This window comes from Triticum aestivum, unplaced genomic scaffold, assembly GCF_018294505.1.
Source record: "Triticum aestivum cultivar Chinese Spring unplaced genomic scaffold, IWGSC CS RefSeq v2.1 scaffold88641, whole genome shotgun sequence".
Classification (NCBI taxonomy): domain Eukaryota; kingdom Viridiplantae; phylum Streptophyta; class Magnoliopsida; order Poales; family Poaceae; genus Triticum; species Triticum aestivum.
The window spans coordinates 1-23,132 of NW_025229428.1; the positions used below are offsets into that span (position 1 = coordinate 1).

General features: G+C 50.9%; 24 non-coding genes and 1 pseudogene across 24 annotated transcripts; all 25 read right to left on the minus strand.

The window, feature by feature from the left end:
• On the minus strand, positions 1–76 carry LOC123175098 (uncharacterized; annotated as a pseudogene).
• A 297-nt stretch (positions 77–373) lies between these two features.
• Positions 374–492, minus strand: LOC123175085 (5S ribosomal RNA). Its single transcript, XR_006487605.1, has one exon. It is a non-coding gene; the product is annotated as a 5S ribosomal RNA (ribosomal RNA).
• Positions 493–789: 297 nt separating this feature from the next.
• On the minus strand, positions 790–908 carry LOC123175077 (5S ribosomal RNA). Its single transcript, XR_006487594.1, has one exon. It is a non-coding gene; the product is annotated as a 5S ribosomal RNA (ribosomal RNA).
• Positions 909–1,205: 297 nt separating this feature from the next.
• LOC123175088 (5S ribosomal RNA) lies at positions 1,206–1,324 on the minus strand. Its single transcript, XR_006487608.1, has one exon. It is a non-coding gene; the product is annotated as a 5S ribosomal RNA (ribosomal RNA).
• A 297-nt stretch (positions 1,325–1,621) lies between these two features.
• LOC123175094 (5S ribosomal RNA) lies at positions 1,622–1,740 on the minus strand. The gene has a single exon (XR_006487615.1). It is a non-coding gene; the product is annotated as a 5S ribosomal RNA (ribosomal RNA).
• Positions 1,741–2,037: 297 nt separating this feature from the next.
• Positions 2,038–2,156, minus strand: LOC123175090 (5S ribosomal RNA). The gene has a single exon (XR_006487611.1). It is a non-coding gene; the product is annotated as a 5S ribosomal RNA (ribosomal RNA).
• Positions 2,157–2,453: 297 nt separating this feature from the next.
• On the minus strand, positions 2,454–2,572 carry LOC123175093 (5S ribosomal RNA). The gene has a single exon (XR_006487614.1). It is a non-coding gene; the product is annotated as a 5S ribosomal RNA (ribosomal RNA).
• A 297-nt stretch (positions 2,573–2,869) lies between these two features.
• On the minus strand, positions 2,870–2,988 carry LOC123175099 (5S ribosomal RNA). The gene has a single exon (XR_006487620.1). It is a non-coding gene; the product is annotated as a 5S ribosomal RNA (ribosomal RNA).
• A 295-nt stretch (positions 2,989–3,283) lies between these two features.
• On the minus strand, positions 3,284–3,402 carry LOC123175097 (5S ribosomal RNA). The gene has a single exon (XR_006487619.1). It is a non-coding gene; the product is annotated as a 5S ribosomal RNA (ribosomal RNA).
• A 447-nt stretch (positions 3,403–3,849) lies between these two features.
• LOC123175089 (5S ribosomal RNA) lies at positions 3,850–3,968 on the minus strand. The gene has a single exon (XR_006487609.1). It is a non-coding gene; the product is annotated as a 5S ribosomal RNA (ribosomal RNA).
• A 297-nt stretch (positions 3,969–4,265) lies between these two features.
• Positions 4,266–4,384, minus strand: LOC123175091 (5S ribosomal RNA). The gene has a single exon (XR_006487612.1). It is a non-coding gene; the product is annotated as a 5S ribosomal RNA (ribosomal RNA).
• Positions 4,385–4,681: 297 nt separating this feature from the next.
• Positions 4,682–4,800, minus strand: LOC123175100 (5S ribosomal RNA). The gene has a single exon (XR_006487621.1). It is a non-coding gene; the product is annotated as a 5S ribosomal RNA (ribosomal RNA).
• Positions 4,801–5,152: 352 nt separating this feature from the next.
• On the minus strand, positions 5,153–5,271 carry LOC123175102 (5S ribosomal RNA). Its single transcript, XR_006487622.1, has one exon. It is a non-coding gene; the product is annotated as a 5S ribosomal RNA (ribosomal RNA).
• A 13,053-nt stretch (positions 5,272–18,324) lies between these two features.
• Positions 18,325–18,443, minus strand: LOC123175078 (5S ribosomal RNA). The gene has a single exon (XR_006487595.1). It is a non-coding gene; the product is annotated as a 5S ribosomal RNA (ribosomal RNA).
• Positions 18,444–18,800: 357 nt separating this feature from the next.
• Positions 18,801–18,919, minus strand: LOC123175079 (5S ribosomal RNA). Its single transcript, XR_006487596.1, has one exon. It is a non-coding gene; the product is annotated as a 5S ribosomal RNA (ribosomal RNA).
• Positions 18,920–19,215: 296 nt separating this feature from the next.
• Positions 19,216–19,334, minus strand: LOC123175086 (5S ribosomal RNA). The gene has a single exon (XR_006487606.1). It is a non-coding gene; the product is annotated as a 5S ribosomal RNA (ribosomal RNA).
• Positions 19,335–19,631: 297 nt separating this feature from the next.
• Positions 19,632–19,750, minus strand: LOC123175080 (5S ribosomal RNA). The gene has a single exon (XR_006487599.1). It is a non-coding gene; the product is annotated as a 5S ribosomal RNA (ribosomal RNA).
• A 297-nt stretch (positions 19,751–20,047) lies between these two features.
• Positions 20,048–20,166, minus strand: LOC123175081 (5S ribosomal RNA). Its single transcript, XR_006487600.1, has one exon. It is a non-coding gene; the product is annotated as a 5S ribosomal RNA (ribosomal RNA).
• Positions 20,167–20,463: 297 nt separating this feature from the next.
• On the minus strand, positions 20,464–20,582 carry LOC123175082 (5S ribosomal RNA). Its single transcript, XR_006487601.1, has one exon. It is a non-coding gene; the product is annotated as a 5S ribosomal RNA (ribosomal RNA).
• A 297-nt stretch (positions 20,583–20,879) lies between these two features.
• On the minus strand, positions 20,880–20,998 carry LOC123175087 (5S ribosomal RNA). Its single transcript, XR_006487607.1, has one exon. It is a non-coding gene; the product is annotated as a 5S ribosomal RNA (ribosomal RNA).
• Positions 20,999–21,295: 297 nt separating this feature from the next.
• Positions 21,296–21,414, minus strand: LOC123175083 (5S ribosomal RNA). The gene has a single exon (XR_006487602.1). It is a non-coding gene; the product is annotated as a 5S ribosomal RNA (ribosomal RNA).
• Positions 21,415–21,711: 297 nt separating this feature from the next.
• Positions 21,712–21,830, minus strand: LOC123175092 (5S ribosomal RNA). Its single transcript, XR_006487613.1, has one exon. It is a non-coding gene; the product is annotated as a 5S ribosomal RNA (ribosomal RNA).
• A 297-nt stretch (positions 21,831–22,127) lies between these two features.
• On the minus strand, positions 22,128–22,246 carry LOC123175084 (5S ribosomal RNA). The gene has a single exon (XR_006487603.1). It is a non-coding gene; the product is annotated as a 5S ribosomal RNA (ribosomal RNA).
• Positions 22,247–22,542: 296 nt separating this feature from the next.
• Positions 22,543–22,661, minus strand: LOC123175096 (5S ribosomal RNA). Its single transcript, XR_006487618.1, has one exon. It is a non-coding gene; the product is annotated as a 5S ribosomal RNA (ribosomal RNA).
• A 297-nt stretch (positions 22,662–22,958) lies between these two features.
• On the minus strand, positions 22,959–23,077 carry LOC123175095 (5S ribosomal RNA). Its single transcript, XR_006487617.1, has one exon. It is a non-coding gene; the product is annotated as a 5S ribosomal RNA (ribosomal RNA).
• Positions 23,078–23,132: the final 55 nt, after the last annotated feature.

A 23,132-nucleotide genomic window follows, 5' to 3' on the forward strand; every position in this document is an offset into this window, starting at 1 on the left:
ACTACTCTCGCCCAAGCACGCTTAACTTCGGAGTTCTGATGGGATCCGGTGCTTTAGTGCTGGTATGATCGCATCCGACATGTTACCCCGGTCTTCGTCCCTTATCCTTGCCCCTCCCAGCTCCACTACAAAGACGATTGCACATTGCTTTGGCCGCTCCCTCTCAACTACGGAGACGAGTTTAACGCGGTTTCCACCCCTCCCTCTCAACCGCACCAGTGCACGCTTGCCGCGCCACAACGCCGACGCTGGACCCGTGAATCGTGAGCACCCAGCTATGACTTACCGCACTCGTGCAAAATAATAAAACACGGTAAATATATTACTTACACGTGCGTTTTGTTTTGCAAGCGGCGCGAAAAAAATTAAAAAGGGAATGCAACACGAGGACTTCCCAGGAGGTCACCCATCCTAGTACTACTCTCGCCCTAGCACGCTTAACTTCGGAGTTCTGATGGGATCCGGTGCTTTAGTGCTGGTATGATCGCATCCGACATGTTACCCCGGTCTTCGTCCCTTATCCTTGCCCCTCCCAGCTCCACTACAAAGACGATTGCACATTGCTTTGGCCGCTCCCTCTCAACTACGGAGACGAGTTTAACGCGGTTTCCACCCCTCCCTCTCAACCGCACCAGTGCACGCTTGCCGCGCCACAACGCCGACGTTGGGCCCGTGAATCGTGAGCACCCAGCTATGACTTACCGCACTCGTGCAAAATAATAAAACACGGTAAATATATTACTTACACGTGCGTTTTGTTTTGCAAGCGGCGCGAAAAAAATTAAAAAGGGAATGCAACACGAGGACTTCCCAGGAGGTCACCCATCCTAGTACTACTCTCGCCCAAGCACGCTTAACTTCGGAGTTCTGATGGGATCCGGTGCTTTAGTGCTGGTATGATCGCATCCGACATGTTACCCCGGTCTTCGTCCCTTATCCTTGCCCCTCCCAGCTCCACTACAAAGACGATTGCACATTGCTTTGGCCGCTCCCTCTCAACTACGGAGACGAGTTTAACGCGGTTTCCACCCCTCCCTCTCAACCGCACCAGTGCACGCTTGCCGCGCCACAACGCCGACGCTGGGCCCGTGAATCATGAGCACCCAGCTATGACTTACCGCACTCGTGCAAAATAATAAAACACGGTAAATATATTACTTACACGTGCGTTTTGTTTTGCAAGCGGCGCGAAAAAAATTAAAAAGGGAATGCAACACGAGGACTTCCCAGGAGGTCACCCATCCTAGTACTACTCTCGCCCAAGCACGCTTAACTTCGGAGTTCTGATGGGATCCGGTGCTTTAGTGCTGGTATGATCGCATCCGACATGTTACCCCGGTCTTCGTCCCTTATCCTTGCCCCTTCCAGCTCCACTACAAAGACGATTGCACATTGCTTTGGCCGCTCCCTCTCAACTACGGAGACGAGTTTAACGCGGTTTCCACCCCTCCCTCTCAACCGCACCAGTGCACGCTTGCCGCGCCACAACGCCGACGCTGGGCCCGTGAATCGTGAGCACCCAGCTATGACTTACCGCACTCGTGCAAAATAATAAAACACGGTAAATATATTACTTACACGTGCGTTTTGTTTTGCAAGCGGCGCGAAAAAAATTAAAAAGGGAATGCAACACGAGGACTTCCCAGGAGGTCACCCATCCTAGTACTACTCTCGCCCAAGCACGCTTAACTTCCGAGTTCTGATGGGATCCGGTGCTTTAGTGCTGGTATGATCGCATCCGACATGTTACCCCGGTCTTCGTCCCTTATCCTTGCCCCTCCCAGCTCCACTACAAAGACGATTGCACATTGCTTTGGCCGCTCCCTCTCAACTACGGAGACGAGTTTAACGCGGTTTCCACCCCTCCCTCTCAACCGCACCAGTGCACGCTTGCCGCGCCACAACGCCGACGCTGGGCCCGTGAATCGTGAGCACCCAGCTATGACTTACCGCACTCGTGCAAAATAATAAAACACGGTAAATATATTACTTACACGTGCGTTTTGTTTTGCAAGCGGCGCGAAAAAAATTAAAAAGGGAATGCAACACGAGGACTTCCCAGGAGGTCACCCGTCCTAGTACTACTCTCGCCCAAGCACGCTTAACTTCGGAGTTCTGATGGGATCCGGTGCTTTAGTGCTGGTATGATCGCATCCGACATGTTACCCCGGTCTTCGTCCCTTATCCTTGCCCCTCCCAGCTCCACTACAAAGACGATTGCACATTGCTTTGGCCGCTCCCTCTCAACTACGGAGACGAGTTTAACGCGGTTTCCACCCCTCCCTCTCAACCGCACCAGTGCACGCTTGCCGCGCCACAACGCCGACGCTGGGCCCGTGAATCGTGAGCACCCAGCTATGACTTACCGCACTCGTGCAAAATAATAAAACACGGTAAATATATTACTTACACGTGCGTTTTGTTTTGCAAGCGGCGTGAAAAAAATTAAAAAGGGAATGCAACACGAGGACTTCCCAGGAGGTCACCCACCCTAGTACTACTCTCGCCCAAGCACGCTTAACCTCGGAGTTCTGATGGGATCCGGTGCTTTAGTGCTGGTATGATCGCATCCGACATGTTACCCCGGTCTTCGTCCCTTATCCTTGCCCCTCCCAGCTCCACTACAAAGACGATTGCACATTGCTTTGGCCGCTCCCTCTCAACTACGGAGACGAGTTTAACGCGGTTTCCACCCCTCCCTCTCAACCGCACCAGTGCACGCTTGCCGCGCCACAACGCCGACGCTGGACCCGTGAATCGTGAGCACCCAGCTATGACTTACCGCACTCGTGTAAAATAATAAAACACGGTAAATATATTACTTACACGTGCGTTTTGTTTTGCAAGCGGCGCGAAAAAAATTAAAAAGGGAATGCAACACGAGGACTTCCCAGGAGGTCACCCATCCTAGTACTACTCTCGCCCAAGCACGCTTAACTTCGGAGTTCTGATGGGATCCGGTGCTTTAGTGCTGGTATGATCGCATCCGACATGTTACCCCGGTCTTCGTCCCTTATCCTTGCCCCTCCCAGCTCCACTACAAAGACGATTGCACATTGCTTTGGCCGCTCCCTCTCAACTACGGAGACGAGTTTAACGCGGTTTCCACCCCTCCCTCTCAACCGCACCAGTGCACGCTTGCCGCGCCACAACGCCGACGCTGGACCCGTGAATCGTGAGCACCCAGCTATGACTTACCGCACTCGTGCAAAATAATAAAACACGGTAAATATATTACTTACACGTGCGTTATGTTTTGCAAGCGGCGCGAAAAAAATTAAAAAGAGAACAACACGAGGACTTCCCAGGAGGTCACCCATCCTAGTACTACTCTCGCCCAAGCACGCTTAACTTTGGAGTTCTGATGGGATCCGGTGCTTTAGTGCTGGTATGATCGCATCCGACATGTTACCCCGGTCTTCGTCCCTTATCCTTGCCCCGCCCAGCTCCACTACAAAGACGATTGCACATTGCTTTGGCCGCTCCCTCTCAACTACGGAGACGAGTTTAACGCGGTTTCCACCCCTCCCTCTCAACCGCACCAGTGCACGCTTGCCGCGCCACAACGCCGACGCTGGGCCCGTGAATCGTGAGCACCCAGCTATGACTTACCGCACTCGTGCAAAATAATAAAACACGGTAAATATATTACTTACACGTGCGTTTTGTTTTGCAAGCGGCGCGAAAAAAATTAAAAAGGGAATGCAACACGAGGACGCCGACGCTGGGCCCGTGAATCGTGAGCACCCAGCTATGACTTACCGCACTCGTGCAAAATAATAAAACACGGTAAATATATTACTTACACGTGCGTTTTGTTTTGCAAGCGGCGCGAAAAAAATTAAAAAGGGAATGCAACACGAGGACTTCCCAGGAGGTCACCCATCCTAGTACTACTCTCGCCCAAGCACGCTTAACTTCGGAGTTCTGATGGGATCCAGTGCTTTAGTGCTGGTATGATCGCATCCGACATGTTACCCCGGTCTTCGTCCCTTATCCTTGCCCCTCCCAGCTCCACTACAAAGACGATTGCACATTGCTTTGGCCGCTCCCTCTCAACTACGGAGACGAGTTTAACGCGGTTTCCACCCCTCCCTCTCAACCGCACCAGTGCACGCTTGCCGCGCCACAACACCGACGCTGGGCCCGTGAATCGTGAGCACCCAGCTATGACTTACCGCACTCGTGCAAAATAATAAAACACGGTAAATATATTACTTACACGTGCGTTTTGTTTTGCAAGCGGCGCGAAAAAAATTAAAAAGGGAATGCAACACGAGGACTTCCCAGGAGGTCACCCATCCTAGTACTACTCTCGCCCAAGCACGCTTAACTTCGGAGTTCTGATGGGATCCGATGCTTTAGTGCTGGTATGATCGCATCCGACATGTTACCCCGGTCTTCGTCCCTTATCCTTGCCCCTCCCTGCTCCACTACAAAGACGATTGCACATTGCTTTGGCCGCTCCCTCCCAACTACGGAGACGAGTTTAACGCGGTTTCCACCCCTCCCTCTCAACCGCACCAGTGCACGCTTGCCGCGCCACAACGCCGACGCTGGGCCCGTGAATCGTGAGCACCCAGCTATGACTTACCGCACTCGTGCAAAATAATAAAACACGGTAAATATATTACTTACACGTGCGTTTTGTTTTGCAAGCGGCGCGAAAAAAATTAAAAAGGGAATGCAACACGAGGACTTCCCAGGAGGTCACCCATCCTAGTACTACTCTCGCCCAAGCACGCTTAACTTCGGAGTTCTGATGGGATCCGGTGCTTTAGTGCTGGTATGATCGCATCCGACATGTTACCCCGGTCTTCGTCCCTTATCCTTGCCCCTCCCAGCTCCACTACAAAGACGATTGCACATTGCTTTGGCCGCTCCCTCTCAACTACGGAGACGAGTTTAACGCGGTTTCCACCCCTCCCTCTCAACCGCACCAGTGCACGCTTGCCGCGCCACAACGCCGACGCTGGACCCGTGAATCGTGAGCACCCAGCTATGACTTACCGCACTCGTGCAAAATAATAAAACACGGTAAATATATTACTTACACGTGCGTTTTGTTTTGCAAGCGGCGCGAAAAAAATTAAAAAGGGAATGCAACACACGTGCGTTTTGTTTTGCAAGCGGCGCGAAAAAAATTAAAAAGGGAATGCAACACGAGGACTTCCCAGGAGGTCACCCATCCTAGTACTACTCTCGCCCAAGCACGCTTAACTTCGGAGTTCTGATGGGATCCGGTGCTTTAGTGCTGGTATGATCGCATCCGACATGTTACCCCGGTCTTCGTCCCTTATCCTTGCCCCTCCCAGCTCCACTACAAAGACGATTGCACATTGCTTTGGCCGCTCCCTCTCAACTACGGAGACGAGTTTAACGCGGTTTCCACCCCTCCCTCTCAACCGCACCAGTGCACGCTTGTGTCACATCCCTAGTCTGGTATGACCTAGGCTAGCTAGCCATTTGTGCATCATATTTAAATTTCATTTAAATTTGAAATGAGGATTGGTGGAACCCTCAGAAGCATCTTTTGAAAATGACCCAAATAAAAACTTCTCCAAAAGGGTCCAAGAAAATGCTCATGATGCCCTCTAAAAATATTGGACAGAGATAAAAATCAAAACAATATTTTTAGGAGCTCATGGATATTTATTTTGGCCATTGGATTAATTCGATAAATATTTGCATTGGGAATATATTTCTATATATATGAATTATGGCCCAAAAATTATGCCAATTATAAAAGAGCTCTGGAATAATATATCTAGCTCCTGCAAAAATTGGCATAATAAAATTAAATGATTTAATATATTTATTAAATCAAAACAAATGTCAGAAAAAAAAATAGAAAACAGAAATAAAAAAAAGGAGGGGTTACCTGTGGCCTCCCCTGTGCGGCCCAGCCGCAGCAGGCCGGCCCAGCCGGGAGGTGGCCCAGCCCACCTGGCCCCCCTCCCCTGTCGTCTTCCTTCCCGACAGGGGAACGGCGCGTGCCGACGCGCGCGCACCGCCGCGCCTCCACCTCCTGCTTCCCTCCACCTCCTGCTTCCTCCGCGTCGCTCTGGATGGGTTGCACGTCGCCACGCAGCCCCGACCACACCGCTCTCACTCTCCCTCGCCCGCCTCCTTTTCCCCTGCTCTCTCTCCCTCTCACCCGAAGCGCTGCCGCCGCCGCAGCTCGTCACCGACGCGCTCCCCGCCGTCCCCTCGCCCCTCCGTAGAGCCCCCGAGCTCCGCCTCGACCCTCTCTACCTCCTCGTCGAGCCAAGCAAGCCGGAGTGCCCCGAGGAGCCACCATCGCCATCGTCTTCCTCCTCGGGCTCCGCCGTCCGCCGCCGTCAATTCGCCGTCACCAGGCCATCCCCGACCCCGCTGTGCTGCTCTGCGTGATCGCGGTGAGCTCCGCCGCCGTTCCCCTCTCTTCTTCCTCCCGTCCCTGTGCCGTAGCGCCGCCCCCCCACCACGGCCGAAGCCCCTCGCCGCCGTCCATGTCGCCGTCGCCGTTTCGGGCTGCCTCCGCTCAAACCGAGCCCCCCTTCGCGCTCCTGGTGCCACGAGGGTGCCGCCGAGCCCCTCAGGTGGCCTCCCCGTGCCCCGCAGCCCAAACCCGCTCGCGCCCGAACTCCGGCCGCCGTCCTGAGCTTCGCTCCGGCGAGCTCCGGCCGTCCCCGCTCCTCCCACCTGTTCCATCAGATGCGCGAGAGCCCGGGCTACGCCCCAGTGCTCTCCGACGCCGTCCCCGTGGCCTGTGGCGCGGACTCCGCCGTGTCCAGAGGTCGCCGGCGACGAGCCTCCGTCGCCTGAGCCCTGCCAGGTGGGGCCGGCCCGTCAGGTGATTAGCTTAGTGCTAATCACCGTTGACTAACCCCCCCTGACACTGACAGTGGGCCCGGTGCCCCCCCCTAACTATTTAATTAAACTAAAATAACCCTGTTAACCCCCCTGTCACTGACGTGTGGGTCCCACACGTCAGGTTTGACCTGTACAGCCGTGTTGACCCGCTGACGTCATGCTGACGTCATGCTGACGCAGTATTTAATTTCTGGAATTAAAATAAATCAGGAAATTCCAGAAATTGATTTAAACTTCAAAAATTCATAACAATTCAACCGTAGCTCAGATTTAAATAATTTATATATGAAAAATTATCAGAAAAATGCAATCTTTCCATCTGTACTAGTTTCATGCATGAAAAACCAACTCATACATGCTGAATATGGGAAAACACATTATGGCATATATAAGAGACCTAATTTAGAAATGCATTAGAACCTTTGGTTCAAATGGACTTCAAACCAATTGAACACTAGTTGCATTAGCTCAACAGCATCACATCTACATGCCATGTTCATGCATCATATTGTTGCATATGATTGTGTTTTGATTGCCGGCACCGTTCCTTCTCGATAGGTCCTGCTCCGGAGACGTTCCAGAGTACCTGTCTGTGAAGCAGTGCCTCCCTTGTTGATTTACCAGGCAAGCAAACCCCCTTGTTCATTTCGATAAAACCCTACTCTCTCGCTCCTGCTCTCAGTTATTGCATTAGGACAACAACGATTCATCTGCTACTTTGTGCTGCGGTAGTTGAACCATTCCTCTGCATGACCTGTCATTGCCACCGTAAATAGTTGAAACCCACTAGCATGTGTAGGAGTTGATTGAAGCCACTGATGTGTTCCTACCATGCCATGCCTGCTATTGCTTAGAGTGTGTCAGGTCTGGTTCATTGGGAATGAATTGGAGTGTCACGATATGTTCTATTGCTGAGAGTGAAGTGTGTGAACACGATTTGGTAAAGGTAGCGGTGAGAGGCCATGTAGGAGTACATGGTGGGTTGTTTCACTGGAACCGTCCTTAAGCACTGAGTTCTGTGTATGTTGTCCAATGACTCGATACTACCACACATTGGGTTCCGGTAACTCGACCCCTCTCGACTTATTAACCAACTTGATCTCTGTCCAGGAGTCGCAACTAGTTTCTGGTGTTTGTAGGTAGTGCTATTTTTCTACCAAGTGGCACCCGGCAGGGTGGGCTTGGGACAGACTAGGCACACGTGGCACGGTGTACCGAGTGGCACCCGGTTGGTGGGCTCGGGAACCCTGCTCACATCGTTTGGGGCCGTGAGCGACACCCCGGCCGGATCTCCTTGCGGATGGAACCCGAATAGGCGATAAACCTGGACTAGAGTCTTGTGTGGTTAGTCAGGTCGTGGCCGACACCCTCGCCAGGCTTCCGCTTGAAGGTTGCCGAGATACATGACGTGTACATGGCGGTAAGTGGCGAGAGCGTGTGTGAAGAAGTACACCCCTGCAGGGTTAACATGATCTATTCGAATAGCCGGGTCCGCGGTTATGGACTTCTTGGATGCTTACATGGTACATAGACAACTTGAAGTTGATACTCTAAAATGCTCAAGACAAGTGTGAGTGCTATGGATGGCCTCCTCGTAGGGAGACGGGGATGAATCCATAGTAGTGTATTGTGTGGTGATTAGTGGACTCGTGTTCGTTGTTTCACCTCCAGAGTTTCTGGTAGTCGTAGAACAGGATAGCCACAGAGTCAAAGCTGGCTTGCTGCAACTAAACCCCACATTACCCTCTTGATACAGTGCATGTATGATAGGATCTGATGTAAGTCTTGCTGAGTACCTTTGTACTCATGTTGCTTTATTTATGTTTTTGCAGCGGAGACTTCGGTCTTACTAGTGTTCTCGTGGACTTCGACTAGTAGCTAGTACCTCAGCTACGATCTTGATCGGATGTTGTAGATAGTCAGGCTCTTCAGCCTTTTTCATTTATAGATGTCTGTACCCAGACATGTAATGCTTCCGCTTGTTGCCTGTATGCTCTGTATGACGGGTCTTGTGACCCCTGTTTGCAATAAATGCTATGATGGCTCTTCTGAGCCTTTATCTATATAATTGTTGAGTTATGCTGTGATGCCATGTTGTACAGCACATACCTGCATGTTATGCGTACGTGTAATGTGTATTGCTATGTGTGGGATCTGACCATCTAGTTGTTTATCTTTAGTAGCCTCTCTTACCGGGAAATGTCTCCTAGTGTTACCGCTGAGCCATGGTAGCTTGCTACTGCTCTGGAACACTTAGGCTGGCCGGCATGTGTCCTTCTTCGTTCCTGTGTCTGTCCCTTCGGGGAAATGTCACGCTTTGAGTACCGGAGTCCTGTTAGCCCGCTATAGCCCGGTTTACCGGAGTCCTGCTAGCCCAGTGCTACAGCCCGGACCCACTTGCTGATGACCGACACGTTCGAAGCTGGGTCATGGATGCCTGTCCCTGTAAGTCTGTGCCACTTTGGGTTTACGACTAGTCATGTCAGCCCGGGCTCCTTATCATATGGATGCTAGCGACACTATCATATACGTGAGCCAAAAGGCGCAAACGGTCCCAGTTTTCGAGTATTTCCGGTGTAGTCTGTTTAGTACTATCTCAGAACCTTGAGTGATGATGATAAGTATGTTACCACCCTATGTTTAGTAGGATGTCTCATTCTGAGCATTTTACTGCCGTTATGCTGCCGGATTTTCTCTAAGAGTTCGAGAGATACTAATTCCTTGTCCTACATTCTACAGTCGATAGTTGATGCTGATTTCGTCCTTGGTTTCGTTTTACCAGGATGTCATCAAGTTCTGTTGTTCGTAGCCAGAACCATGGAGATGGTAGGGATGAGGATCCTCCTGACCAGCCTTCGTTGCCAGAATTCATGCTAGAGATGGAGAGGAACAAGCGTGAGTCTAACCGCTTGTTGGCACGTATTGAGGAGAATACCGCACATCAGCTCAAGGGATCAGTGACCAGTCATGACTTTATCCGCTTGCACTCACCTACCTTTCATCATTCCATCGAGCCACTCGATGCAGATGACTGGCTCCGTAGCATCACCCATAAGCTGCGTTCCGCGAACGTAGCTGAAGATGACAAGGTCACTTATGCCACATATCACCTAGAAGGTCCTGCTAGTCTTTGGTGGCAGAACTATGAGGCTATGCTTCCAGTTGGCCAGATTCCTACCTGGAAGGATTTCACTGAGGCTTTTCGCGAGCATCACATTCCCCAGGCCCTTATTGATCGCAAGAGAGAAGAGTTCTGTAGTTTCACCCAGAGTAAGATGGCTGTTGATACTTATACCAGAGAGTTCGAGAACCTTGCCCGCTATGCCACAGAAGAAGTGTCCACGGACGCCAAGAAACAAGCTAGGTTCCGGAAGGGTCTCAACCCCAAGTTGCGTCGTGATCTCCACCTGCATCATTGTGATACATTCCAAGCCCTTGTGAACAAGGCCATCAATGCAGAGACAGCTCAACTCACTTACGAGGAGTCTCGTAAGCACAACCGTGATTTGGGATCTTCCTCCGGTTCTAGTTCCCAGAAACGCCGGATTTGGGTTCCAAACTCCGCTATTCCTTCCGAATATGCACCGAGGCCAGCCTATGTGGTGCCTTCTCCAGCTCAGTCGTATGTTCCACCCGGGCCTACTGGTAGACCGTTTGTCAGTGCGGGTCCCCGTCCAACCTCAGGGACTTGCTTCACATGCGGGAAGCCAGGACACTATGCACGTGATTGCTCTCAGACTAGTTATGCTCCACCCCAGCCCGAGAAGACTGTTGGCTGTATTAAGCCATCACGCAAGATGATCAGTGTCAAGTCAGCCCCCACTGAACGTGGACGTGTGCATCACGTCTCAGCTAAAGACGCTCACGATGATCCAGATGTCGTTCTTGGAACACTCCTTGTCAATTGTCACCCAGCATCAGTTCTATTTGATACTGGAGCATCTCACTCCTTCATTGCTGAAGGTTATGCTCGTTTGCACGACATATCATTTTGTGATATGCCAACTCCGCTAGTCATCCAAACTCCTGGATCCAAATGGCAAACCTCTAGTGTAAGCCATGGTAACGAAATCCTTGTTGACAGACTTGTATTCCTTGCATCACTTGTAGCCCTCAAGTCTTCAGATATTAACATCATCTTGGGTATGGACTGGATGACAGCTCATCATGCCAAGATTGATTGTTACACAAGATCTGTTCAGCTTACACACCCATCTGGCAAGATAGTCACCGTCTCCACTAGACTTGCAAAGCGTCAGCTCTATTCTCTTAATGCCAGCCCTCTTCCAGACCTTGAAGATATCCCGGTAGTCCGTGATTTTCCGGATGTCTTTCCAGAGGAACTGCCAGGTGTTCCACCTGACAGAGATGTAGAGTTCGTCATAGATCTTATCCCAGGAACAGCTCCAATCTCCCGAAGACCCTACAAGATGGCACCCCTAGAACTAGCCGAGCTTAAGAAACAACTCGATGAGTCCTTGCAAAAGGGTTTCATCCGTCCTAGTTCTTCTCCTTGGGCTTGCCCCGTCCTTTTCGTCAAGAAGAAGGATGGTACGGACCGGATGGTTGTAGATTATCGTCCCGTTAATTTGGTCACGATAAAGAACAAGTATCCGCTTCCCAGGATCAACGACCTGTATGATCAGCTCGCTGGATCCTCAGTATTTTCCAAGATGGATTTAAGGTTAGGCTACCATCAAATCAAGATCAGAAATGGGGACATTCCCAAGACAGCTTTTGTCACCCGTTATGGTCAGTACGAGTACACCGTCATGTCCTTTGGCCTAACCAACGCCCCAGCCACATTCTCCCGTTTGATGAACTCGATCTTCATGGAGTACTTAGATAAGTTTGTCGTGGTTTACCTCGATGATATTCTTATTTACTCGAAGAACGAGGAAGAGCATGCCGAACATCTTAGGCTTGTGTTAGAAAAACTCAGAGAGCACCGCCTTTATGCCAAGTTCTCCAAGTGTGAATTTTGGTTGCCAGAAGTGACCTACCTAGGCCACGTAATCTCTGGTAAGGGCATTGCTGTCAATCCCGAGAGAGTTCAAGCCGTTCTCGATTGGACTCCACCTGAAACAGTCAAACAAGTTAGGAGTTTCCTTGGTCTAGCCAGCTATTTTCGCCGCTTTGTTGAAAACTTCTCCAAAGTAGCCAAACCCCTCACGGAACTTCTCAAGAAAGATAAAAAGTTTGAGTGGTCCCCACAGTGTGAGTACAGTTTTCAGGAACTGAAAAGACGCTTGACTTCTGCTCCCATACTTGTGCCACCGGATTTCACTAAAGACTTTATTATCTACTGCGACGCCTCACGACAGGGACTAGGTTGCATTCTTATGCAGGATCGTCATGTGATTGCCTATGCATCTCGACAGTTGCATCCACATGAGGAGAATTATCCTACACATGATCTAGAGCTTGCAGCCGTAGTCTATGCACTCAAGACCTGGCGACATTACCTCCTTGGTAAACGTTGCGAGATCTACACCGATCACCAGAGTCTCAAGTATATCTTCACCCAACCGGATCTGAACCTTAGGCAAAGACGTTGGTTGGAGTTAATCACAGATTATGATCTAGGGATTACCTACACTCCAGGCAAAGCCAATGTCATGGCTGATGCTCTAAGCCGTAAATCCTATTGCAACAATCTCATGTTGCAGCAAGGCCAACCACTTCTCCATGAGGAATTCTGTAAGCTTAACCTTCACATTGCTCCTCACGGATTCCTTTCTACCTTGGTGGCGAAACCTACCCTTGAGGATCAGATCATAACTAGCCAGCAATATGATACGGGTATTTCCCGTATCAAGGATAACGTTAAGAAGGGAGTTGCTGGTAGTTTCTCTGTTGATGATCGTGGTGTTGTTTTCTTTGAGAATCGCTTGGTGGTTCCCAAGAAGCAACATCTTCGGCAATTGATTCTTAAGGAGGCGCATGAATCCCCTCTCACGATTCATCCCGGTAGTACTAAGATGTATCAGGACCTACGCCAGAGGTTCTGGTGGACTAGGATGAAGAGAGAAATCGCTGAGTTCATTGCTAAATGTGACGTTTGTCGTCGCGTTAAGGCAGAGCATCAAAGACCTGCTGGCGCCCTTCAGCCTTTAGCTATTCCTGAATGGAAATGGGATAAAGTTAGTATGGACTTCATCACCGGCTTTCCCAGGACCAAGAGAGGGAATAACGCTATCTTCGTAGTCATTGATCGTCTCTCCAAAGTGGCTCACTTCCTTCCTGTTCGGGAAAATATCACTGCTAGTCAGCTTGCTGACTTATATATTTCTCGAATAGTGTCACTTCATGGTGTTCCACTAGAGATCAATTCAGACCGTGGCAGTCTTTTTACTTCTCATTTCTGGGAGAGTTTCCAAACTGCCATGGGAACCCATCTTTCCTTCAGTACCGCGTTCCACCCTCAGTCAAGTGGTCAGGTGGAACGGGTCAATCAAATTCTCGAAGACATGCTCCGAGCTTGCGTTATCTCATTCGGTATGGATTGGGAGAAATGTCTTCCTTTTGCCGAGTTTGCCTATAACAATAGCTACCAATCCAGCCTTAAGCAAGCTCCTTTTGAGGTTCTCTATGGACGAAGATGTCGAACACCTTTGAACTGGTCAGAAACCGGTGAAAGACAATTCTTTGGACCGGATATGATCCAGGAGGCAGAAGAGCAAGTTCGCATCATACGTGAGAATTTGAAAACAGCCCAGTCTCGTCAGAAAAGTCAGTACGATCGTCATCATAAGGATATGACTTATGAAATTGGCGACCAAGCTTACCTTCGGGTTACTCCTTTAAAGGGTACCCATCGTTTCGGTATCAAGGGCAAGTTGGCTCCTCGTTACATTGGTCCCTTTCGCATTCTCGCTAAACGAGGAGAGGTTGCCTACCAATTGGAACTACCCCCACATCTTTCTCGAGTTCATGATGTCTTCCACGTCTCTCAACTCAGGCGTTGCTTCTCGGATCCTATCCGCGGAGTGGACCACGAAACGCTTGATCTCCAAGATAACCTCACATACCGAGAGTACCCGGTTCGCATTCTTGATCAAGCAGAGCGTGTTACTCGACGTCAGAACATCAAGTTTCTCAAAATTCAGTGGTCTCATCATTCCGAGAGAGAAGCTACCTGGGAGCGAGAAGATCGTCTTCGACTGGAGTACCCCGCTTTCTTTCCGTCGACCCCTGAATCTCGGGACGAGATTCTTTCAAGTGGGGGCGAGTTGTCACATCCCTAGTCTGGTATGACCTAGGCTAGCTAGCCATTTGTGCATCATATTTAAATTTCATTTAAATTTGAAATGAGGATTGGTGGAACCCTCAGAAGCATCTTTTGAAAATGACCCAAATAAAAACTTCTCCAAAAGGGTCCAAGAAAATGCTCATGATGCCCTCTAAAAATATTGGACAGAGATAAAAATCAAAACAATATTTTTAGGAGCTCATGGATATTTATTTTGGCCATTGGATTAATTCGATAAATATTTGCATTGGGAATATATTTCTATATATATGAATTATGGCCCAAAAATTATGCCAATTATAAAAGAGCTCTGGAATAATATATCTAGCTCCTGCAAAAATTGGCATAATAAAATTAAATGATTTAATATATTTATTAAATCAAAACAAATGTCAGAAAAAAAAATAGAAAACAGAAAAAAAAAGGAGGGGTTACCTGTGGCCTCCCCTGTGCGGCCCAGCCGCAGCAGGCCGGCCCAGCCGGGAGGTGGCCCAGCCCACCTGGCCCCCCTCCCCTGTCGTCTTCCTTCCCGACAGGGGAACGGCGCGTGCCGACGCGCGCGCACCGCCGCGCCTCCACCTCCTGCTTCCCTCCACCTCCTGCTTCCTCCGCGTCGCTCTGGATGGGTTGCACGTCGCCACGCAGCCCCGACCACACCGCTCTCACTCTCCCTCGCCCTCCTCCTTTTCCCCTGCTCTCTCTCCCTCTCACCCGAAGCGCTGCCGCCGCCGCAGCTCGTCACCGATGCGCTCCCCGCCGTCCCCTCGCCCCTCCGTAGAGCCCCCGAGCTCCGCCTCGACCCTCTCTACCTCCTCGTCGAGCCAAGCAAGCCGGAGTGCCCCGAGGAGCCACCATCGCCATCGTCTTCCTCCTCGGGCTCCACCGTCCGCCGCCATCAATTCGCCGTCACCAGGCCATCCCCGACCCCGCTATGCTGCTCTGCGTGATCGCGGTGAGCTCCGCCGCCGTTCCCCTCTCTTCTTCCTCCCGTCCCCGTGCCGTAGCGCCGCCCCCCCACCACGGCCGAAGCCACTCGCCGCCGTCCATGTCGCCGTCGCCGTTTCGGGCTGCCTCCGCTCAAACCGAGCCCCCCTTCGCGCTCCTGGTGCCACGAGGGTGCCGCCGAGCCCCTCAGGTGGCCTCCACGTGCCCCGCAGCCCAAACCCGCTCGCGCCCGAACTCCGGCCGCCGTCCCGAGCTTCGCTCCGGCGAGCTCCGGCCGTCCCCGCTCCTCCCACCTGTTCCATCAGATGCGCGAGAGCCCGGGCTACGCCCCAGTGCTCTCCGACGCCGTCCCCGTGGCCTGTGGCGCGGACTCCGCCGTGTCCAGAGGTCGCCGGCGACGAGCCTCCGTCGCCTGAGCCCTGCCAGGTGGGGCCGGCCCGTCAGGTGATTAGCTTAGTGCTAATCACCGTTGACTAACCCCCCCTGACACTGACAGTGGGCCCGGTGCCCCCCCCCTAACTATTTAATTAAACTAAAATAACCCTGTTAACCCCCCTGTCACTGACGTGTGGGTCCCACACGTCAGGTTTGACCTGTACAGCCGTGTTGACCCGCTGACGTCATGCTGACGTCATGCTGACGCAGTATTTAATTTCTGGAATTAAAATAAATCAGGAAATTCCAGAAATTGATTTAAACTTCAAAAATTCATAACAATTCAACCGTAGCTCAGATTTAAATAATTTATATATGAAAAATTATCAGAAAAATGCAATCTTTCCATCTGTACTAGTTTCATGCATGAAAAACCAACTTATACATGCTGAATATGGGAAAACACATTATGGCATATATAAGAGACCTAATTTAGAAATGCATTTGAACCTTTGGTTCAAATGGACTTCAAACCAATTGAACACTAGTTGCATTAGCTCAACAGCATCACATCTACATGCCATGTTCATGCATCATATTGTTGCATATGATTGTGTATTGATTGCCGGCACCGTTCCTTCTCGATAGGTCCTGCTCCGGAGACATTCCAGAGTACCTGTCGGTGAAGCAGTGCCTCCCTTGTTGATTTACCAGGCAAGCAAACCCCCTTGTTCATTTCGATAAAACCCTACTCTCTCGCTCCTGCTCTCAGTTATTGCATTAGGACAACAACGATTCATCTGCTACTTTGTGCTGCGGTAGTTGAACCATTCCTCTGCATGACCTGTCATTGCCACAGTAAATAGTTGAAACCCACTAGCATGTGTAGGAGTTGATTGAAGCCACTGATGTGTTCCTACCATGCCATGCCTGCTATTGCTTAGAGTGTGTCAGGTCTGGTTCATTGGGAATGAATTGGAGTGTCACGATATGTTCTATTGCTGAGAGTGAAGTGTGTGAACACGATTTGGTAAAGGTAGCGGTGGGAGGCCATGTAGGAGTACATGGTGGGTTGTCTCGCTGGAACCGTCCTTAAGCACTGAGTTCTATGTATGTTGTCCAATGACTCGATACTACCACACATTGGGATCCTTAATTGACTCTCTCGGCTTATTAACCAACTTGATCTCTGTCCAGGAGTCGCAACTAGTTTCTGGTGTTTGTAGGTAGTGCTATTTTTTTACCAAGTGGCACCCGGCAGGGTGGGCTTGGGACAGACTAGGCACACGTGGCACGGTGTACCGAGTGGCACCCGGTTGGTGGGCTCGGGAACCCTGCTCACATCGTTTGGGGCCGTGAGCGACACCCCGGCCGGATCTCCTTGCGGATGGAACCCGAATAGGCGATAAACCTGGACTAGAGTCTTGTGTGGTTAGTCAGGTCGTGGCCGACACCCTCGCCAGGCTTCCGCTTGAAGGTTGCCGAGATACATGACGTGTACATGGCGGTAAGTGGCGAGAGCGTGTGTGAAGAAGTACACCCCTGCAGGGTTAACATGATCTATTCGAATAGCCGGGTCCGCGGTTATGGACTTCTTGGATGCTTACATGGTACATAGACAACTTGAAGTTGATACTCTAAAATGCTCAAGACAAGTGTGAGTGCTATGGATGGCCTCCTCGTAGGGAGACGGGGATGAATCCATAGTAGTGTATTGTGTGGTGATTAGTGGACTCGTGTTCGTTGTTTCACCTCCAGAGTTTCTGGTAGTCGTAGAACAGGATAGCCACAGAGTCAAAGCTGGCTTGCTGCAACTAAACCCCACATTACCCTCTTGATACAGTGCATGTATGATAGGATCTGATGTAAGTCTTGCTGAGTACCTTTGTACTCATGTTGCTTTATTTATGTTTTTGCAGCGGAGACTTCGGTCTTACTAGTGTTCTCGTGGACTTCGACTAGTAGCTAGTACCTCAGCTACGATCTTGATCGGATGTTGTAGATAGTCAGGCTCTTCAGCCTTTTTCATTTATAGATGTCTGTACCCAGACATGTAATGCTTCCGCTTGTTGCTTGTATGCTCTGTATGACGGGTCTTGTGACCCCTGTTTGCAATAAATGCTATGATGGCTCTTCTGAGCCTTTATCTATATAATTGTTGAGTTATGCTGTGATGCCATGTTGTACAGCACATACCTGCATGTTATGCGTACGTGTAATGTGTATTGCTATGTGTGGGATCTGACCATCTAGTTGTTTATCTTTAGTAGCCTCTCTTACCGGGAAATGTCTCCTAGTGTTACCGCTGAGCCATGGTAGCTTGCTACTGCTCTGGAACACTTAGGCTGGCCGGCATGTGTCCTTCTTCGTTCCTGTGTCTGTCCCTTCGGGGAAATGTCACGCTTTGAGTACCGGAGTCCTGTTAGCCCGCTACAGCCCGGTTTACCAGAGTCCTGCTAGCCCAGTGCTATAGCCCGGACCCACTTGCTGATGACCGACACGTTCGAAGCTGGGTCATGGATGCCTGTCCCTGTAAGTCTGTGCCACTTTGGGTTTACGACTAGTCATGTCAGCCCGGGCTCCTTATCATATGGATGCTAGCGACACTATCATATACGTGAGCCAAAAGGCGCAAACGGTCCCGGGAAAAGGTAAGACGACACCCGTGGGGATACCGTGCGTGAGGCCGCAAAGTGATATGAGGTGTTACCGGCTAGATCGATGTGACATCGAGTCGGGGTCCTGACAGCTTGCCGCGCCACAACGCCGACGCTGGACCCGTGAATCGTGAGCACCCAGCTATGACTTACCGCACTCGTGCAAAATAATAAAACACGGTAAATATATTACTTACACGTGCGTTATGTTTTGCAAGCGGCGCGAAAAAAATTAAAAAGGGAATGCAACACGAGGACTTCCCAGGAGGTCACCCATCCTAGTACTACTCTCGCCCAAGCACGCTTAACTTCGGAGTTCTGATGGGATCCGGTGCTTTAGTGCTGGTATGATCGCATCCGACATGTTACCCCGGTCTTCGTCCCTTATCCTTGCCCCTCCCAGCTCCACTACAAAGACGATTGCACATTGCTTTGGCCGCTCCCTCTCAACTACGGAGACGAGTTTAACGCGGTTTCCACCCCTCCCTCTCAACCGCACCAGTGCACGCTTGCCGCGCCACAACGCCGACGCTGGACCCGTGAATCGTGAGCACCCAGCTATGACTTACCGCACTCGTGCAAAATAATAAAACATGGTAAATATATTACTTACACGTGCGTTTTGTTTCGCCACTCGTGCAAAATAATAAAACATGGTAAATATATTACTTACACGTGCGTTTTGTTTTGCAAGCGGCGCGAAAAAAATTAAAAAGGGAATGCAACACGAGGACTTCCCAGGAGGTCACCCATCCTAGTACTACTCTCGCCCAAGCACGCTTAACTTCGGAGTTCTGATGGGATCCGGTGCTTTAGTGCTGGTATGATCGCATCCGACATGTTACCCCGGTCTTCGTCCCTTATCCTTGCCCCTCCCAGCTCCACTACAAAGACGATTGCACATTGCTTTGGCCGCTCCCTCTCAACTACGGAGACGAGTTTAACGCGGTTTCCACCCCTCCCTCTCAACCGCACCAGTGCACGCTTGCCGCGCCACAACGCCGACGCTGGACCCGTGAATCGTGAGCACCCAGCTATGACTTACCGCACTCGTGCAAAATAATAAAACACGGTAATATATTACTTACACGTGCGTTATGTTTTGCAAGCGGCGCGAAAAAAATTAAAAAGGGAATGCAACACGAGGACTTCCCAAGAGGTCACCCATCCTAGTACTACTCTCGCCCAAGCACGCTTAACTTCGGAGTTCTGATGGGATCCGGTGCTTTAGTGCTGGTATGATCGCATCCGACATGTTACCCCGGTCTTCGTCCCTTATCCTTGCCCCTCCCAGCTCCACTACAAAGACGATTGCACATTGCTTTGGCCGCTCCCTCTCAACTACGGAGACGAGTTTAACGCGGTTTCCACCCCTCCCTCTCAACCGCACCAGTGCACGCTTGCCGCGCCACAACGCCGACGCTGGACCCGTGAATCGTGAGCACCCATCTATGACTTACCGCACTCGTGCAAAATAATAAAACACGGTAAATATATTACTTACACGTGCGTTTTGTTTTGCAAGCGGCGCGAAAAAAATTAAAAAGGGAATGCAACACGAGGACTTCCCAGGAGGTCACCCATCCTAGTACTACTCTCGCCCAAGCACGCTTAACTTCGGAGTTCTGATGGGATCCGGTGCTTTAGTGCTGGTATGATCGCATCCGACATGTTACCCCGGTCTTCGTCCCTTATCCTTGCCCCTTCCAGCTCCACTACAAAGACGATTGCACATTGCTTTGGCCGCTCCCTCTCAACTACGGAGACGAGTTTAACGCGGTTTCCACCCCTCCCTCTCAACCGCACCAGTGCACGCTTGCCGCGCCACAACGCCGACGCTGGACCCGTGAATCGTGAGCACCCAGCTATGACTTACCGCACTCGTGCAAAATAATAAAACACGGTAAATATATTACTTACACGTGCGTTTTGTTTTGCAAGCGGCGCGAAAAAAATTAAAAAGGGAATGCAACACGAGGACTTCCCAGGAGGTCACCCATCCTAGTACTACTCTCGCCCAAGCACGCTTAACTTCGGAGTTCTGATGGGATCCGGTGCTTTAGTGCTGGTATGATCGCATCCGACATGTTACCCCGGTCTTCGTCCCTTATCCTTGCCCCTCCCAGCTCCACTACAAAGACGATTGCACATTGCTTTGGCCGCTCCCTCTCAACTACGGAGACGAGTTTAACGCGGTTTCCACCCCTCCCTCTCAACCGCACCAGTGCACGCTTGCCGCGCCACCACGCCGACGCTGGACCCGTGAATCGTGAGCACCCAGCTATGACTTACCGCACTCGTGCAAAATAATAAAACACGGTAAATATATTACTTACACGTGCGTTTTGTTTTGCAAGCGGCGCGAAAAAAATTAAAAAGGGAATGCAACACGAGGACTTCCCAGGAGGTCACCCATCCTAGTACTACTCTCGCCCAAGCACGCTTAACTTCGGAGTTCTGATGGGATCCGGTGCTTTAGTGCTGGTATGATCGCATCCGACATGTTACCCCGGTCTTCGTCCCTTATCCTTGCTCCTCCCAGCTCCACTACAAAGACGATTGCACATTGCTTTGGCCGCTCCCTCTCAACTACGGAGACGAGTTTAACGCGGTTTCCACCCCTCCCTCTCAACCGCACCAGTGCACGCTTGCCGCGCCACAACGCCGACGCTGGACCCGTGAATCGTGAGCACCCAGCTATGACTTACCGCACTCGTGCAAAATAATAAAACACGGTAAATATATTACTTACACGTGCGTTTTGTTTTGCAAGCGGCGCGAAAAAAATTAAAAAGGGAATGCAACACGAGGACTTCCCAGGAGGTCACCCATCCTAGTACTACTCTCGCCCAAGCACGCTTAACTTCGGAGTTCTGATGGGATCCGGTACTTTAGTGCTGGTATGATCGCATCCGACATGTTACCCCGGTCTTCGTCCCTTATCCTTGCCCCTCCCAGCTCCACTACAAAGACGATTGCACATTGCTTTGGCCGCTCCCTCTCAACTACGGAGACGAGTTTAACGCGGTTTCCACCCCTCCCTCTCAACCGCACCAGTGCACGCTTGCCGCGCCACAACGCCGACGCTGGGCCCGTGAATCGTGAGCACCCAGCTATGACTTACCGCACTCGTGCAAAATAATAAAACACGGTAAATATATTACTTACACGTGCGTTTTGTTTTGCAAGCGGCGCGAAAAAAATTAGAAAGGGAATGCAACACGAGGACTTCCCAGGAGGTCACCCATCCTAGTACTACTCTCGCCCAAGCACGCTTAACTTCGGAGTTCTGATGGGATCCGGTGCTTTAGTGCTGGTATGATCGCATCCAACATGTTACCCCGGTCTTCGTCGCTTATCCTTGCCCCTCCCAGCTCCACTACAAAGACGATTGCACATTGCTTTGGCCGCTCCCTCTCAACTACGGAGACGAGTTTAACACGGTTTCCACCCCTCCCTCTCAACCGCACCAGTGCACGCTTGCCGCGCCACAACGCCGACGCTGGGCCCGTGAATCGTGAGCACCCAGCTATGACTTACCGCACTCGTGCAAAATAATAAAACACGGTAAATATATTACTTACACGTGCATTTTGTTTTGCAAGCGGCGCGAAAAAAAATAAAAAGGGAATGCAACACGAGGACTTCCCAAGAGGTCACCCATCCTAGTACTACTCTCACCCAAGCACGCTTAACTTCGGAGTTCTGATGGGATCCGGTGCTTTAGTGCTGGTATGATCGCATCCGACATGTTACCCCGGTCTTCGTCCCTTATCCTTGCCACTCCCAGCTCCACTACAAAGACGATTGCACATTGCTTTGGCCGCTCCCTCTCAACTACGGAGACGAGTTTAACGCGGTTTCCACCCCTCCCTCTCAACCGCACCAGTGCAGGCTTGCCGCGCCACAACGCCGACGCTGGACCCGTGAATCGTGAGCACCCAGCTATGACTTACCGCACTCGTGCAAAATAATAAAACACGGTAAATATATTACTTACACGTGCGTTTTGTTTTGCAAGCGGCGCGAAAAAAATTAAAAAGGGAATGCAACACGAGGACTTCCCAGGAGGTCACCCATCCTAGTACTACTCTCGCCCAAGCACGCTTAACTTCGGAGTTCTGATGGGATCCGGTGCTTTAGTGCTGGTATGATCGCATCCGACATGTTACCCCGGTCTTCGTCCCTTATCCTTGCCCCTCCCAGCTCCACTACAAAGACGATTGCACATTGCTTTGGCCGCTCCCTCTCAACTACGGAGACGAGTTTAACGCGGTTTCCACCCCTCCCTCTCAACCGCACCAGTGCACGCTTGCCGCGCCACAACGCCGACGCTGGACCCGTGAATCGTGAGCACCCAGCTATGACATACCGCACTCGTGCAAAATAATAAAACACGGTAATATATTACTTACACGTGCGTTATGTTTTGCAAGCGGCGCGAAAAAAATTAAAAAGGGAATGCAACACGAGGACTTCCCAGGAGGTCACCCATCCTAGTACTACTCTCGCCCAAGCACGCTTAACTTCGGAGTTTTGATGGGATCCGTTGCTTTAGTGCTGGTATGATCGCATCCGACATGTTACCCCGGTCTTCGTCCCTTATCCTTGCCCCTCCCAGCTCCACTACAAAGACGATTGCACATTGCTTTGGCCGCTCCCTCTCAACTACGGAGACGAGTTTAACGCGGTTTCCACCCCTCCCTCTCAACCGCACCAGTGCACGCTTGCCGCGCCACAACGCCGACGCTGGACCCGTGAATCGTGAGCACCCAGCTATGACTTACCGCACTCGTGCAAAATAATAAAACACGGTAAATATATTACTTAGACGTGCGTTATGTTTTGCAAGCGGCGCGAAAAAAATTAAAAAGGGAATGCAACACGAGGACTTCCTAGGAGGTCACCCATCCTAGTAGTACTCTCGCCCAAGCACGCTTAACTTCGGAGTTCTGATGGGATCCGGTGCTTTAGTGCTGGTATGATCGCATCCGACATGTTACCCCGGTCTTCGTCCCTTATCCTTGCCCCTCCCAGCTCCACTACAA